We start from the raw sequence: 17,686 nt of genomic DNA, 5'->3' as shown, positions 1-17,686 counted from the left end.
CTTTTCCCTTCATGATAAAGTAAGGAGGCCCAGAAGGGATATTTTCCCCGCTTTATTTCTCCTTTAATAACATTAGGAACAGCAAGTCTTTATTTTAGTGGAGGTCTTTAAAGGGAATTTTTAACCCTCAGGCAGATCAGAAGACAGTCCTTAGATAATAACACATCTCTCCTCTCCGGCCATCATATTTCAAACTGGACTATAAGTAATATCATATAAATCCTATTGTACTTACCAAATCCTATCAAAGCCAGCGAGGCTTCTCATGTGAGTAGCATTTGACACTTGGAAGCCATCATACAAAGGCCTGTGAAATCCTTGGGAAATTTTCCATCAACTTCAATGGGCTTTAAAAGGTCAGTTCTTACACCTCCTCCTCATGCAAGCAATCCCTTCAAATATAAAATCCCAATGCTTTCAGTGAAATTGGTATGTGAGGGCCCTAGTTTTTCATGACTTGACTTTGTAAAGCTTTACTTCCATGAGTATTTCAACTGTAGTAAGAACTGTTTGAAGGATTTGTAGCTTGTAGTCTTACAATACCTCACCATCACCAACACCCTGTTCCACTAGAAAAACAGGCACAAGACATCATGGCAACACCTGTGATCTAAGCACTGGCATCTGATTAACTACAGCATTGTTCATGTCCAGGATTGCAAAAATGTCCACATAACCCAAGCTATGCTATGAGCTTACAACTGCTGCAATGATCACCAACTCACCTGCTCTCCCAAATGATGACTGCTGCAGATACAATGCTGATAGAAGTTTAACGTTGAAGGACTCAAGTGAGACCTCATCCATTAGTCGGAGCCCTATCAGTGCCTCAATGAAAAATGACAAATTCCAATCAACAACAATGGATGATGTGGCAACACTTAGGGTGCCTTCAAGACCTCTGGCATTGACCCCTGTGAAAAGACAGTTGTATCCTCTACCAGGAAACATCAAGACTGGTTTGATGAGAATAACCAGGAGATCCAAAAGTTGATCAATCAAAAGTGTTTGGAAGAATTACATAAACTTCAAGCAAAAACAAAATCTCCCACGAGCCAAGGTAGAGGTCCAAAGAAGGACCCATGCTATGAAGAATAGATGGTGGGAAGACAAGGTGAAGGATATTCACCATCTTGCTGACATCCATGATATGTGCAGTTTTGTCAAGGCCACCAAAGCCATCTTTAGTCTGAGCACTGAGGGTCCACCCTCCTTGAGACCTAAGGATAGAAGAGACCTGATCAAGGAAAGTGGAGACATCAATGCCTCTTGGAAGCAGCATTTTGAAGACCTTCTCAATTGAGGCTCTGTTGTTAATGAAAGTTTTCTCAACTCCATCCCGCAATGCCCAGTCAGAGATGATCTTGGAATCTCTCCAGCCCTTAACAAGGTGAGGAAAGCCATCAAGCAGAAGAAGAATAACAAGGTGTCTTGAGCTCATGGAATCCCCACTGAAATCTTCAAGCAGGGGAGAGAGGAGCTCACATCACAGCTCCATGTCCTCATCTTAAGGATTTGGAATGATGAGGAAATCCCAGATGACCTCATGGAAGCCATGATCATGACAATCTTCAATTAAGGAGATGAGTCTGACTGGAAATTATAGAGGGATCGCCTTGCTATCCACAACAGAGAAGGTCATTGCAAGAACCCTCCTTAACTGTTTCCTTCCACTTGATAAAGAGCTCATTTTGGAACCTCAGTGTGGGTTTAGGGCATCAAGAGGTGTGGTTTATGGCTCAGCGTCAGTTTAGGGATGACACGACCTATTCTTTGCCAGCTTCATGATGGCATGTGAGCAGTGGTTCTCCAAAATGGATCTATCACAGATCTATTTGAGGTTAAGATGGGAGTTAAGCAAGTCTGAATCATTGCTCCAACACTCTTCTCAATATTCCTTACTATGAAGCTATATCTGGCCACCAGCAAGCTTCCAGTTGGAGTGGAGCTAAACTACTGAATGGACGGTAAGCTGTTTAATATCATCTTATTCAGAGCCAAAACCAAGAGAACCCCAACCTCAGCCATCTAGCTCCACTACACTGATGATGCTGTAGTGTGTTCTTACTCAGAAGCAGAACATTGGCAATTGTTGACATCTTTACTGCGGCATACAAGAAAATGGGACTGATGCTTAATATTCAGGAGACTAACGTCCTTCATCAACAAGCTCTTTATGAGCAGTCCCCAGTTCAGATTCACGGTGAGACTCTGGAGAACATTATTTCCCATACCTAAGACGCCATCTCTTGTGGAAGGATGACATCAATGGAGAAATCCAACATCACTTCAGATGTGCAAGTATAGCCTTTGGACACCTGAGGAAATGAGTATTTGAAGATAACGACATCAGATCTAAAACCAAACTCATGGTTTGTCAAACGTTTGTGATCCCCAGATTCCTGCATGGAGCTGTGACATGTACAACATACAGGAGACACCTCAAGTTGTTGAAGATGTACCATCAATTCTGCCTGTGGAAGCTCTTCAAATCCAGTGGGAAGACACATGCACCAACATTAGCGTCCTTTTGCAAGCAAATGCCATGAGCATAGAGACAATGTTCGTCCAATATCAGCTTCACTGGCCCAGCCATATCATCCAGATGTCCAACTCTACTCCCAAAGCAAGTTTTATTCTCCCAGTTCAGTCAAGGCATATGCTCAAGTGGAGGGCAGAGAAAGTACTTCAAGGATGTCCTCAAGACCAACTTGAAAAAATGCAACATCAACAACAACTCACGGGAGATTATACCCAGGACTTCCCCAAGTGGAGGAAGAGTCTCCTGCAAGGATCTCAGTACTTTGAAACCTGATTCTGAAAGCAGGAGATGGAAAAGCAGGAGCAGCAGAAATAGTGTCATGGACTGAATCAAGAATCTGGAGCCATCCCTCCTGCATGGAAATAGGTGCCCAAGTTGCAACAGTCTGTTGATCCCAAGGCAGCTAAAGATATAGTAATCATTCTGTGTGAAATAAGGGAAAATGAGATGTGGGACCTGTTCCTTGGGAGAATGAAACTTTTATCTAGTACAATGAGAATCTTGCCTATGTGAAGAATAAGAGTATGGGCTGTGCAGGGTAAAATGCCTTGTCAAGTCCGTACAGCAGGAGTCAGCAATGTTTTTGGGCAGAGTGTCAAAAACGCCCACACCTTTGACTTGTAAGATCATGGTGTGCCAGGGGAGGATGATGGGGGAGCAGTGAGGGGTCTGATTCTTGTGGCAGTGCAGCCTTGGCCCCTTCCTTGAAGTGTGTGCGCCAAGCAAAATGCCTTTGCATGCCACACTCTGGCATGTGTGCTGGGGTTGCTTACCCCTGCATTAGAGAGAAAAAAAGTAAGACTCTAAAGTCATACCCTTGATAAAATCATGGTGGCTCTTGGTGTCCTTGGTTTCCAAGTGAATGCAGAACAGTGGAGGTAGGATTTTATAAGGGGTCTGTCTTGGCTGATCTCTGCTTCCATAGATTTCATAGATATTTAGGCTGGAAGGGACCCCGGAGGATCATTGAGTCCAGCCCCCTGCCCCAGGGGCAGGAAGTCAGCAGGGATCATAGGATCCCAGCAAGATAAGCATCCAAATGTGTCTTCCAATGAAGTCAATGATAGTGTCAAAAGAAGCAGAAACTAGTTGGTGCAGAACACCTTTTAAAATTCTGCCCTACAAGAATAGGAGTAATTTCTTGAAGCAACATATAAAAGTTGATATCTTAGCTACATTTTCTGGTGCCACTGACAATTTCAGGGGAGTTTACCATTGATGTGGTATAAATTCAGGCCCTTAGCTATTTGTTTCCCATCATTGTTAATAGGACACATACACTTGATCTCTTGACTCCACTGATGTCGTGCTTGGATCCCTGTCATGGCACTTCACTTGTAGGAACATTTTTACAAAGAGCTTGAGAGTTTGTAAAAAGCTTTAGAAAAAAATGACAGAAGGGCAGGGGGGCTGGACCCAATGATCTCACAAGGTCCCTTCCAGCCCTAAACTTCTGTGAATCTGTGAATGTTACAACATGAGTTCATGTTTGGCTTAGAACTCAAAGTGTGTGTGTTGTGGGGGAGGGAGGTGGTAAAACAAAACAAAACCCAAGAAGCCAAATGCTGCCCTTCTATTGTAAAATTATTATTCTTATTTACCACAGAATGGGCTGTGTTGCTTGATGGTTGCTTAGCAACAAAATAAAGTTTATATGTTTAAGGAAATATTATGTTTCTCGGAGCATAAGGCTGCATAATTCCTACTGTTTACTACACTTAGCATATTTGTTGCAATGTGGATTGTGTCAGATGTCAATTACAGAGCAGCTTCAGAAAGACTGTTTATTTTAGATTATATAAATGTTACTTATAAGATAGGGGTGCAATATCTTATGTTTATAAATTTAAGATCTATTTCTAAAGTTTAGAAGAGGCAACTTCCTGTCTTTACCCCAGCCGAATTTGAGGAAGGTTCTGTAATGCTGTGGTTCTGAGTAAATTTCTGTGGTGAAGAAATTTATTTTGTTACTTGGGCTAATTAACTATTTCTAGGTTATTGTTTCTGTGCTTTAATTAGAACTTAGAATTTAATTAATGGCAAGAAGATTGGTCAATGTTACTATGATGAGGGCATGATAAGAAGGTAATTGGAATAGGATGGAATAGTTTTAGTGTTTTACCGTCAGTTGGTTTAGCAGAGAAAGTACAGATACTTGGGAATGTGGCTCAAAACTAAAGCCAAAGCTCAATACCAAGAACAGTAAGTAGTAGTCCTCTATAGAAGGTGCAGCAGCAGTGAGAACACAAGAAAAGTATCTGACATTTGTGCTGATTAAATATATCTATCTGTCTGTCATGCCAGGCAGTGCACTTTTTGTTTTGGAAGCAGTTTTGAATTATGCCTTCACCTTGGTTCTGTAACCTTCATGTTGAGCTGAAACACACAGGAAATGCTAGGTAACATTTTGGTGCCGGCATTGGCTAACAGGGGAGGTCATTAAAATTCGATGGCCATCTTTTCAAATAGAAATCTTCCTGATCAGTTAGCTAACTTACGCCCAGATATGCTATGAGGCAGACCAGGAGGCTCATTTGACAAAGGATCTGCAACTTTAATAAAGGAAGGTATCTTTTAGCTGCAATTTTGGAAAGACAAGACATCAGAGACTCTGAACTCCTTAGGAAACAATGAGTAAAATCCCAAAGGACTATGAAGAATAGTAAGGCTGGGATTTGCATGGAGGTGTTTCTTATTTTGCGTAGATCTCTATCACTTTAGTGCTATCTAAAGATTAAAGTGGCAGGTTAACCACCCCTCTGCAAAGTCTGTATTTTCAACAATCACCTGTCCCCACAGAATGAAAATTCAGGCCTTCCTGCCAATACAGACAGGTCTTGGGGAAGGGTGTGCTTAAGCTACTGAAGAATTTTAGGGGTTTCAGCACTGGTTTGGAGTCCTGGGTAGCTAGACAAAGAGTCTTTGTTGAGTGAGTGGGCTTTGGGGTTGAGGAATGAGATGATGTTCTGGAACATATCCTGATGAAAGGGAAGCATAGGACTACATAGTGTCAGGGCTGAGATCCAGACACAACAGCTTTGTGAGTGTTCAACATAGGGAACAAGATCAAGGTTGTGAAAGCATCTTGGCCTCCAAATCTTAACTGGATAATGAGGCAGAATAAAAGTGAGAAACAGAGAAGGGACTTATGACAGCTTTCATAAAAAATTTAGAAACTGGCCCAAGCCTTTGAGGTGGACATGAGGAACAGTAGATGCTGGGAAGACCCGGTGTCATGGGTCATGGTTAGGCATCGCTGTAATACAAATCATGAAGGGTGATGATAAACTCTTATTGGATACTGTCTGAACAAAAGAGTAAGACCAAATGGGGGAGATTCTGGACACACCGAAGTTTTGTGAATTTTCATGTTTTTTCATTGTTCCTATGATATCTTTTCCCATAATGAGCTGAGAACAGATCTTCTGCCCTAATAATTATCAGTGAGAGGAATTCCTCTGGTTTTGTGCGCTTGGATTTTCATGTAAATTTATCACGTGCAGAAAGGCACTGGTTTGATATTCCCCAGGGGCTATAATGGTTTGTTCTAGGATCTGATCCAGGAGATTTTCCATTAATTTTATTGGATTTTTATCAGGTCTTTACATATCAGATGCACTACAGACAGCTCTACAGAATGTTAAGTCTCCACACCATCACTGTCTCAAGCCTGTCCTAGAGAAATAACCCATGGGAGCTGAATGTCCCCTTTTCCTATGTCAGAAGCAACTCCTAGGTTTATCTGTCTCAAGAAATCCCCTCCCCCTCACTCTGACCTTCACTTGGGTCAGCCCAGGTGACCTGGCCAGATAAAATTTCTAGGGAGAAGGGGGGAGCTCTCTTCCTTCTAGTGGTCATCTTGAAACTACAAGCAAGTATCCCAGGCAATGGCCTGGAAATTTCTGTAAGTAGAAACCTGGAAACCTGCCAGGAGTTAGGAATTTGGTATAGGCAAGTCACATCTTAGAAAGGTCACTGTACCTGGACTCTGTAAGGACTCAAGTTGCCTTTGTTTGCTCAAAGTGTATTCTGACTTCTTCTTTCAACCTCCTCACCCCCCCCTGCCCCATGAGTAAAGGTGTTGGGTTACATCCAGGGCTGTTGGGCACCAAGAGAGGGCAAGGCCTTCCACTCCCTGCCTGGCCAGGAAAGTTTGTCTTTTTATTTTCCCTCAGTTCTTCCTGATGCTATCTTGGGATGCTTTAGGCTGAAAGAAGCACCCAGAAATATTACTAGGGACAAAGCACCCTCTAAGTTCCTGGGGTCTGTGTGCACCCAGGCATTGGTCTCTGGCTGTACAGAGCCCTGCCAGAGACCAGTGCCTGGGTGGTGGCAGTGTTACCCTAGGCTTGCGGGGTTCTCCAGGAAGCAGGACAGCTGGCTGTAGGCTCCCTGAGGAAGACCCTTGAAGGGAGGTTTTAGGCCTGGCACAGTGAGGCAGGTGCCTCTGTGTAATAGCACCCCCTCCTGTGCTGCCACAATCTGCCATTCCCTTTGATCTGATCATGGCTTTGTGTTGCCACACGTTCCTGGTGTTCCACCATTGCTCCCACTTTTGCTCATTCATTGACTTCTTGTGCAATTGACTTCATACTATTTTTAGATTGGCCAGACTTCACCTCTTCTACCTTGTCTATCTGTCTGTTCACAGACATCACCAATCTAAAGCAGAGTCCCACCGCTTTCCTCAATGTTTAGAAAGTGCATTTACCAGGGGCTAGGATAAGTAAATTGCCATCATCATCCAATAATTTGGAGTTAAAGGCTGTATATTTTAACCAGTACAATGAACATCTAGCCTACCAAATCTTTCCTTGTGCCCTTCAGGTCTACCCTTGACTCTGGGGCATTCTATTGTATTTTATTTTTACTTATAGCCAAACCAAACAGAACTGCTCTGGGCCTGGTAAAAGTATTTTTACATTACCAGCATTAAAAGAAAAACTAAACAAAACCCAAATGTGCCTGTTATGCCTGGAATTTGTATCTTATTGAGAATTTCTGAACATAAATAAACAGACACTTAGAGTAACTCACTTTGATAAATGGGCAGTGCAGATTTCAGGCCTGTTGGATATGCAGTAGACTGAGAGATGAAGCAAAGCTAGGGAAGTAGGCAGGAATGGCTCTGCTTTTTTTGGCCTCCTGAGTGATTTTCAGTCTGAAATCAAATATGAAGAGTATGGGGAATGCTGGCTGCTGAAGTCATGATTGTGCAGTGAAACTCCCTGTAAGGATATCTCTTATAAAGCTACTTTTGATATGGAAAACTGGCTGCAAACCACACTGAAGGCCATTATAAATAACTGCTTCATTACAGGACACACGTAAGTTGACTTCTGTGATCACGCCTAGAAAGTCAGTATAATGTTAGTGGGACCGAACCTCTGCCGGTGTAAATCAGTACAGCTCCATTGACTTAAACAGCCTGCATATGTTTACACCTCCTAGGGGCCTGGCCTTACAGACTGCAAAATATTTCTGCTTTCAAATTCTAGCCCAGCACGTTTAGCATAACTAACCTGGCTTAGTTATGAAAGAAGATTAAAGGAGCTGGGCTAAGATTTATGGAGGGGATACAGAAAGGGAAGTTCTGGCTGTCCAGTAAGAGGATGTGATGTGTGGAGTTATGCTTACTGTCCCCAGGTTGCAGAACAGAATGGAGGGTGTTTAGTATTTTCCATGCTTCAGGACTTTGCTAGTTGCTGCATGGGCCCTTCCTGAGCTACATATGTCGGGGTTTTTTCACTTTCCCCAGAAGCATTGGGTATTGGCTGCAGTCAAGGCTGGGGATTTTGACTGGGGTGTGCCGGTGCTTTTGCTGGGACTAAAAATTGAAGGTTCCTGGCCAGAGGGTCTTGCCCCTCTGCTCCGAGTCAGACTAATTGCCATTTTGTAGGTCGGGAAAGAATTGGTGAAACTTTTTGTCAGGTGTGGCCCTGTTCCTTGGTTCTCTCAAGCATATTTTAACAACTCTTAAACAATCAAGCTAAGCTGATTTACATCAGCTATATTTTTGTTTTACATTTATACTTAAAAATGCTGGGAATGGTTTAGAGATTATACTTTGGACAAATTTGGCTGAACCTAAGGTGTCATACTTTGTATCATCATCATCACCCTCTATCAATTATACAACAGTTGTCAGCTACAGATCTTACAGCACTTTAAAAATGGAGGGTATGTTTCATAATTCCTATAATTTACAGATGGAGAAACTGCAGCAGCAAAGCACTGACCACTATCATCCCTCTGCTTTACCTGTGAGAGGTTAGGATACCATGCCTTGCAGTTGTGTGACAATGTTGGTTGTGTAGTTTTGGTAATAGTTTAGACAAGGATTTGTATGGGATGGTTGCATAGGGATGGGATAGTCTTTGGCAGTGGGGGAGGGGGGTGGGTTGAACTAGAAGACCTCCAGACGTTCCTTCCAGCCCTACTTTTCTATGATTCCATGATTCTATGGTCTCGTAGTGAAACTGCAAAGTAATTGTGTCATGATGCCTACATACTCCATTTTATTTTCATTTTGCCTTGCTTCTGTTTATTTTATCTCTTGCCAAGCAGAGGGAAAATACCACATGTGTTAAATTGAAAACAAAGATGTTCTTGACACAGCAGAGCTTTTCCTCCAGATGCAAACTGGCTTTGTCTTGCAGTTCAGAATCCTTGTTTTTGAGGCATCGTGCTCCAGTGGTTTCAAGGGACAATGAAACCACTGGAGCCTGGCATGTTAAATGTATTCATTTGACAATTAATACAAATGAATCTCTGATCACAGTACAGTACTTGCAGAACCCCAGCATTTGTATTTATTTTTGTACCTTTGCCTGAAGGTTGGGAGGTGCACAAAGGTTCAGATTGCAAGTATAGATTCTAGATTGCATGGTTAGGTGAGTACATTGGCATTATTACATTAATTATTATTATTTTATTACAATGATATCCATAGGTTCCCATCCAGATTATGGTCCTACTGTGCTGAGCACATGAGAGAGACATCAGAGGCAGGCTCTGCCCAGTAGAGTTTGTGAGCTAAATAGACAAGAAAACCAATGGGAGGAAAAGCATGTTACTATCTCCATTTTATAAATGGAGCAATGTGATGGAGAGATTAAGATGCCTGTGAAGGCCATACAGGAAGTCTGTAGCAAAGGATGGCATTTTTAGCAATCCCCAAAGGCTCAAAGATCCATTAAAGATTTTTAGGGTCTCAAGGTAAACAAACCTCTACAAATCAGTAATGAGGCAGAGTCAGAACCATGCCCTTCCTCATGTGGACACTAGCTGTTCTCATAAAGGATCTGTACCTGAAACTACTGGTTTGCCAAGTGCCAACTGGTATGGTTTTGCAACATTGAAACAGTAACCGTTTTGGGATGCAAGTGGACTAGTGTAAGAGCCATTGATCCAAATCCCTGACTGCTCCCTATGCTTCTTCAAAGGTTTGGAGAACACATAAGCTACTGGAGACTTTACCTGGTTAGGCCAGAGCTGGGTTTTAAATGCTTCTGCTAAGGAACTGTGGTCTTAGCTAATAGTTTTATCAGAGGGACTTGGAAGACTCTTCCAATCTCTGTTATTTAGTCACCTGAAGCTATTTAAGATTTTCAAAGCATGAGCTGTCTTGGACCACCTCAGAGGCATAGCAAGCTTGTTCACTATCTGGGGCCGAGGAAAGAAGGGATATACAGACCGATATAACAGGGAGAGACAGTCTTACCTGTGTTAGTGCTCTTTACAGGGAAGACAGCTACTATTGCTATTGCTGTAGCCAACATCTCTGTGCAGCTGTTTTCCCTATGTAAAGACGCCAGGCAGCAGCAGAAGAGAGTGAGTCCAGCAGTGGCAACCTTGTGGTATGAGTTATTTGGTAACTGCCCCTAGGGCCTGTTTGCTCCACCACCACCCTAAGTATGCTCCTGGGCACAGGTTGGCTCCTACTGTGAGAACAGTTCCCTGGGGATGTTTTGGTGGGGAATCATCATTCAGCTTGCTCCCCTACCTCCCAGATTTACTACTGAGTGTGGGGATGTACTGCCCAGCTCCTACAGCCAGGCAGTGCAGGGCTGCCTTGCCATGGTGAAGACTCCTGGGGAAGATTCTGGTGCCCCCTAATAGCTCTGGGGCTGGTGATCTGTTTGCTTCCCTACCCCTCCAGTTATGTTGCTTGGATCATCTGCTGCTTTAAAAAAGGAGGGAAATAGGGAAGTCAGACTAACAGAGGTGGAAAGAGTAAAGTTGAAGGAGTGCTACATTTTTCAGAAATGGGGACAAGTGAGGAGTGCAGGAATAGGAGTGTCTGAGCACAAGGAGCTGGCATGCCACTGGCCTCCGAAGATGACATTAATGCAGCAGGAGAGGACTTCAGAGAGGTTTTGTGGTGGGGAGTGGCTAGAAGAAGTAATAGATTTAGGGAAAAGATTAGCTTGGGAGGATGGTTGGTGAAAAATTGATTGATCACACACCCAGAGAATGTTTGTTAGCATTTGGAGGCAGAGAATTAATAGATATATTTGACCCATCTGATTTCAGTGCTCTGAGACCAGCTAATTCATGCTGCAAAGATTCATTCTTTCAAGTTTCAGGAATTGCCAACCCATCACAATTTTGTAAAGGACTCGTTTCTAAATAAGCCACAGATCTGGAAGTCCACAAGAAGGATTTGCTAGTATCTAATTCACACTCCCTATCATGGTCCTCATGAAAACAGAAACACAATACTGGGCAGATACATACAGCTCTGCTTTACAAAATAGTTGATTTTATTGTCCAGCCAATGCAAATTGGATCTTAAGTAAGAGCTGAATGTATCTTATGCAAATAAGTATGATCTTATTTAGAGATGCATCTCTGGGCTTGAAGAGATGTTCATTTTCTCCAGGGAGAGTCCCTCCTTTCTGTGGAGAAACTAACTGTACGGAAGTTTGTAATTTCTCTCCCAGAGAAAAAGTGGCCACTTGGGGAGAAAAAGAACTTGGAAACATCCTGAGTGAAGTGGCTCCCTGGAGAATATTTCTCAGGAGACAGAACATCTGTACAGGCAGCAGATGCTGAGCCATCCTCTGAAATCTCAGTGTGCTTTGCTGGTTCTCTTCTCCCCCCTCCCACAGGGCCAGGGACAGCATATGTCAATGACAGAACATGTCTGGTGAGTGCTTCAGGCTTGCAAAGCCTCCCACACAGCATGGGGCAGTGGGAGCAGAGGGGGTCGCCCCCCACCCAGCAGCACCTGGTGAGTGAGGGTTTTTTTTTCAAAGAGCCAGGAGCTGGGGTGGGCAGTGCAGCCATTGCTGGGGCTGGGAGAGTGGGTGGGGGGGTGGGCCTGGCTGATTTGGAGATTCAGAGATTCAGCTGCTGCCAAATCTCGGCCTTATCGACTCAGGACAGTGACCTGAATTACCGAATCGAATCACTGTCTCCCGAATCTGCCAAATCCGAATCTGAAGCGAGTAATAGCTGCTTTGCACAGGCCTACTGTTGACCATTTATACTGAAGTGATGCCTGCCATTAGACCTTTTATAATCATGCAAAAATGGTGTTAGCTACAGAGAGTGTGTTTAAGAAAGGCTTGATACTGCAAACTGCGGGCACACAATCATGGGTGATATGAAGATGAGATGACACAATTCTGTGCTGCAAATTTCAGTTTTTACTGTTCTGTTTTTAGAGTTCCAGCAGCATTGTTTTGCTCTCTGTGGGCTGAACTGAAGATACCTCTTCTTTTTCTGATATGGTCTTTAATACTATTAATGTACAGGACACCCTTGCTATTCACAAACTCTGGATTCATGGATTCAAATATTCGTGGGGGAGGGCAGAGCCAGGAGGTGGGAGGAGAGTGAGTGCCGGGAACGTGGAGAGAAGTGGTGGTGGTGGCATCATCTTCTCTCCCGGCAGCAGCCTTGGGGGCATGGGGTTGGTTCTCAGGCACCGCGGGGGAGCCCCGGGCATGGGGAGGGTGGCGGCAGCACCAGCAGCAGCATCTTTTCTGCCTCCATTGTTGGAGGCAGCTGCTGAGGCACTTGGAGCTGCCACAGTGGAACTTGGGGTTGGGGGGGAGGGGTTGGTCTCCAGGCGCTGCGGGGGAGCCCCGCGAACAATGTGGGGGGGGAGCAGGGAGTGGTTGTGGGGTCTGACGGGGAGTCCCATCAGTATTCATGGATTTTGCCATTCTCAGGGATCTCCAGAACATATCCCCTGCGAATGGCGAGGGTCTCCTGTATTCAGTAATGTATTCATTTTTCTTGTTCTAATTGGATTTTTCTGTGCCCTACCTGTTGGGTTACTAAATCATAGAGACTTAGGGAAAGTTTATTGGGTAACATGAAAGCATGGGATTTTTAACCATTTTTATTGTTGTCTTCAAAAGATGAACTTGGGCAGTGGAATAGACAACATGTTTCTAGCTTCCCCATTCCTATTAGATATGGGTGTCTACTGCATGCATGATTCAGGGAAAGGAAAAGAGAAGGCACAGTACACAGGAACTGATTGGAGAAGAAAAGAGGCCTGTCTAGGGCACTATCCTGCTTCTGACATCAACCACCCAAGCTGCTTCAGAGGGGAGCACAAGAACACTGTGTAGACAGATGTGGGATAATTGTTAGCCTGATTTTTAACAGCTAGAAAATGACTTCTGTCATGAAGCTGAGGGTCAAGTACTGTGCACTGTTTGGCACTGCAGACAGACAAGGCAGCCAGGTACAGTAGCTGGATACAGAAATCTAACACAGCCATGGGGGAAACAACCTTTGTAGCAGAGGAAACATCCCAATTCATGATCAGAGATGGATTTTACATATGAGCTTTAATGAACTGCAATAGCATTTCACACCCAAGCTTTCTCCTGAATCCACCATTATGTTCTGTCAAACCTGGGCTGGGTGGGGCTGGCCTTTTGGGGAGCGTCAATGGGTCCCAAATGTATGCTTAATAACAAGTGATACTGACTCCAGAATTCTTCCTACATGTTTGCACCTCTTTTGTGAGGTGGCTAATGGCAGCAAGAGAGTACTGGATTCAATATATTTAGACTCCCTCCTGGCAAACAACTAAAGCAGCTGGAGTTGCCACCCAGAAACTTGGGAAAACTAAGCCCAGGTTCCTTTAACAGGGAGAAGCTCATTCACTTATCAACACCCTGAAATGGTTTCAAATGGGGGTGGGAAAGAGGACTCTGTCATTTCACTGATTTCACTCTGCCACCCCACCCCACAGCCTCCCCTGAAAGGTATGGTGAGGGGCAATTTAGAGTCATTAATTTAGTGAGCAGAAGCTGCAGTGCTGGGGGCGAGAGCAGCTCCCTGTACAGAGCCCGTGGAGGCTGCTCAGGGTGCACTCCGGAGCTGCTGGCAGCAAGGGGATTAGCTGACCCTTAATAAAATGTAGAGCACAGAATCGAAGACGGATCCTATGGCTAAGCTGTAATAGGGAATTGGTATTCCTTTATTAAAATGAGTGGATCATGGGCCCGATTTGGTCTACAGGCCATAGGTTGTTGACCCTGACTCAAGAACTCCTGTCTAAACGGGTTCTGGTTTTATATCACTGAGAAGGGACCAAAAATTCACTCCACAACAACATCATTTATTTCACTTCACTTATTTACACGAGGCTGTGATCTTTGTCTAAAATCAATGGGATTCAATCTTTGGTTGGTGTAAACTGGGGCATCTCTGTTGAGGGTAACGAAGCTACGTTGATTTACATCAATGAGAATCTGAACCCTAGGGCTTTTTTCTTGGTGGCATTTAGCACCAGAAGCCTTCTTTCATTTTCCCTGGGAACTTTGTCAGGCCTTTAAAGTTGGATCTGCAGCAAGAAAACATTTATTTGTTAGCTTTTATGTTCATTTTACTTGCACTGGATGGGAGGGCATATTAATTTAATTGTGGGGTTTAGGGCAGCAAGAGTTAGGAAAGCAGTTTGAGAGATGAAGGGCATTGTTTTGGTGTGGAAGCAGGGTTCCCACAAGGACAATAAAACCTTCCCAACCTTCTTGCTGTCTCCCAACCAGAAATCAATTTGTTATGGAGTTTAGATGCTGAAAATCATATCCTCAGCTTATGCAGGTGGAGTTATGCAAACCATGACCAAAAAACGTTACAATGTTTGTTTTTCATGCCTTGGCCTTTCAAAATCTCAGTCCTTACCATTCTGCCCAGGTAGGGTCAATGAAACCAGCCACCTTCCTATTTTTTAAATTCTGTACCAAACTTTTAAAAATGTTGGAGTTAAAAACTCAGCTTTTGTTTAGTTGGTTCTTCTTTTATCTGACTTACTTCTCTTGACCTTTGCATTGTGTGTGTTCATTCATGACCAGTCAGTCTACCATTAATGCTGTAGTAACCCTTGGGCTTTTAATTCCCTCTTTGTTTTTTGGTTAATCAAGGACACTGGAGAAATTCAGTAGGTGATATGCTGTAATATTAAGAATGTCTTTTAAACTCAGGTGCTTTGACTATCACAGGCAGGATGGTTATGGGCATTCCCATGGTAACTACCACTTTATGCTGCATAACAGATTATAAAGCTAGTCGGCAATCCAAATAACTCTTTGCCGTGCCAGTGAATGGTGACCTCAAATGATTTAAACATATGCATTTTCTGCTTGTTGTCATTTCAAGAGGTTTTTTTAATGAGCATAAAAACATACTTTATACCTATCAGATCAAGGCATTTCACTGCAAATGAAGATAAATAAGTATTCCTTTTGATTCTCCATAATCTTTTTACCATTCTTGGTCTTTGTACAGTGCTGGAATTGTACTGTAAATGGTGCAGCAAAAGACACAGGGTTTCTAGCAATTCTCTGTGGTCATTCACTTCCATGGGTCTTTTGCACTGTTGCTTCATGTCCAGATCCAGCCCCCATTGAGACATCCATTAACTTTGGGGCCCATTTGGGGCCCATTGCGAAAATGCTGTATTGACAAACTCTTCTGGTTTATCTGCCCGCTTGAACAGATAAAGTAGGAGCAATGCCAGTTCAAACTCCTTTGCACTATATATGCTCCTGATGACACTGGGAGCCTTGCCTTGAACATCTACATTATTTGTGGGTCAGCATTACATGACTGTTCATAGCAAGTGAGGGCTGGTCTGACTGCAGTCAGCTCTCAAGTCCTGTCTTCTACAATGACTTTTTTTGGTTTTTGTAGCCACAACCTACATTCTTACTTAGCATGAGCAGCTACTCCATGTGCAACCCTCCTGGCATGGCTCTGCCTTAACCAGAAAGGATGTTCAGCCTTAGAGGACTTAGGAAAGCTCTAGTATGATCAGAGTCATATGATGATTTGGCCACCGGTATGATCATAGTCTTAAAAGGCAAGCCATATGAGGAATGGCTGAGGGATCTGGGACTCTTCAACCTGAGAAAAAGAAGGCTCAGAGGGGACCTGGTAGCAGCTTCCCACTACACTAGGGAGGTAAACGGAGGCATAATCATTGATACCTCCTTCCTCCTTCTCAACCCCTTTTCAACCCCTTCCTAGGGTGCAAAAAGTGAGACCTGGTGGTGGTGTATGAGGCTGGTTAGTATGTAGCTGAGCACTCTATACTCAGTGAGGGTGTGATATGATTACTACAGTTTTTTGTCTGTTGTAAATTCACCCTTCAGTAAGGGTAAGTAACCCAGCCAGCTCTGCCAGGCTTGTTGCCTGGTTTAGTAGCTATTATAGTACCTGCTTACTAGCTGGGTGGGAAGCCAGTTTAGCATTTAGGAAATTGCTACCCTGGGTTGAACCTGGTGAGAACTCTGGACATACAGCTATTATTTCTGTGTAACTTGCACTAGTTAGGCTTCACTTCCTGAGGGGTAACTTTATCTGGAACTGAGACACTTGCATAAGGCCCCATCATGTGGCCCCCTTCAGTTTTACTATGAAGTAAAGTCAATTTAAATGTGCTGTGTTTCCACACTGATTTGACATAGGAAAAGTCAGCTTCAGTTGCAGCCTTCTGGAACTGGGGCTGGGGCGGGGGAGGGGGAGCTTTGCCTTCCTCCCTGGGGCCTGCAACACCTGCCCCAATACACACATAACTTGTGATAGAAAGTAGAGAGAAGTCAGGCAAGCATAGGACTGAGCTCTCTGGATTGGAGAGACTGAGAGTCAGTCTGCCTGTGTTCCTTCTTGTCCTCACAATACGGAGGAGACAGAGGTATGAAGAAAATACTAGCGTGGTATGTCTGGGAGTAACACAGGCTTTGGGGAGGCGAGGTGCAGGGAGAAAATAACCTTGTGGGTGACCCAGGGGTTTGGAAAAGGTGTATTTGTGGAAGATGGGTTCTATAAAAAGCTTTTTTTCTGAAAAATGAAGTAGAAGCAGAGACATAGGGAAGGAATGTTTGGGAAAGGGTGGCATTCATTGCTGGTAAGAGATGTATGGGGCTTCTGTTAGGTGGCTCGCAGCAGTGGTGGATCCAGGGGGTGCATTTGCATCCTGATTTGATTCCATCCAAAGTTTAAAGCCAACTGCACTTATGTCAGCAGCACTTATATTCACGCAGTAGTGAGGAAATCAATTAACTTGATGGCTCAGTATAATTGGTTTGATTCCTTCTGAGCTCTTCATTGCACAGGTGTTAACAACCCTCTTTCCTTTAAGTGGCCTTCATTGGTTCTGCTACTTCAACTGTCCTTCCTGCAATGCTGCAGTTTGTTTGCTGCTTCTAGTCACGTAGCTCCCATTTCACAGCCCTGCAGACTGTTTTTTACTGTAGCTAAAAACATTAACTCGGGTGTGGAAATATTAACTCAGGTGAACATTAGCTCAGGTGTGGAAATAACTTTCAATGAAGTATTGGAAACATTGTCCAGATGCTCAAGAAGTCTTGATTTTGTTTTATGAATCTGAAAAAGAGACATGCATTTAACTAGAATGACTCCGGGACTAATGAAACAAGATCTTTGGATTATTCTTGCCTAATTTGTTGTGTTTTTGTATATAATATTTTGCTTCAAACTTAAATTATAGCTCCAGGCCCTACTTATTAGTGAAGCTTCTAATTTCTTTTTAACTGGGAAAAAATATGTGTTGTGTTATATGTGGTAATACACCACACCCTCTGCACCCCTCTTTTCAAAATCTTAGATCCACCCCTGACTGACAGCACATCTGATTCCACTTTCCTGCCA

This window comes from Alligator sinensis, unplaced genomic scaffold (assembly GCF_000455745.1).
Source record: "Alligator sinensis unplaced genomic scaffold, ASM45574v1 scaffold140_1, whole genome shotgun sequence".
NCBI lineage: Eukaryota > Metazoa > Chordata > Crocodylia > Alligatoridae > Alligator > Alligator sinensis.
The sequence above is the reverse complement of the archived record's forward strand: the minus strand, read 5'-3'. Positions refer to the sequence as shown.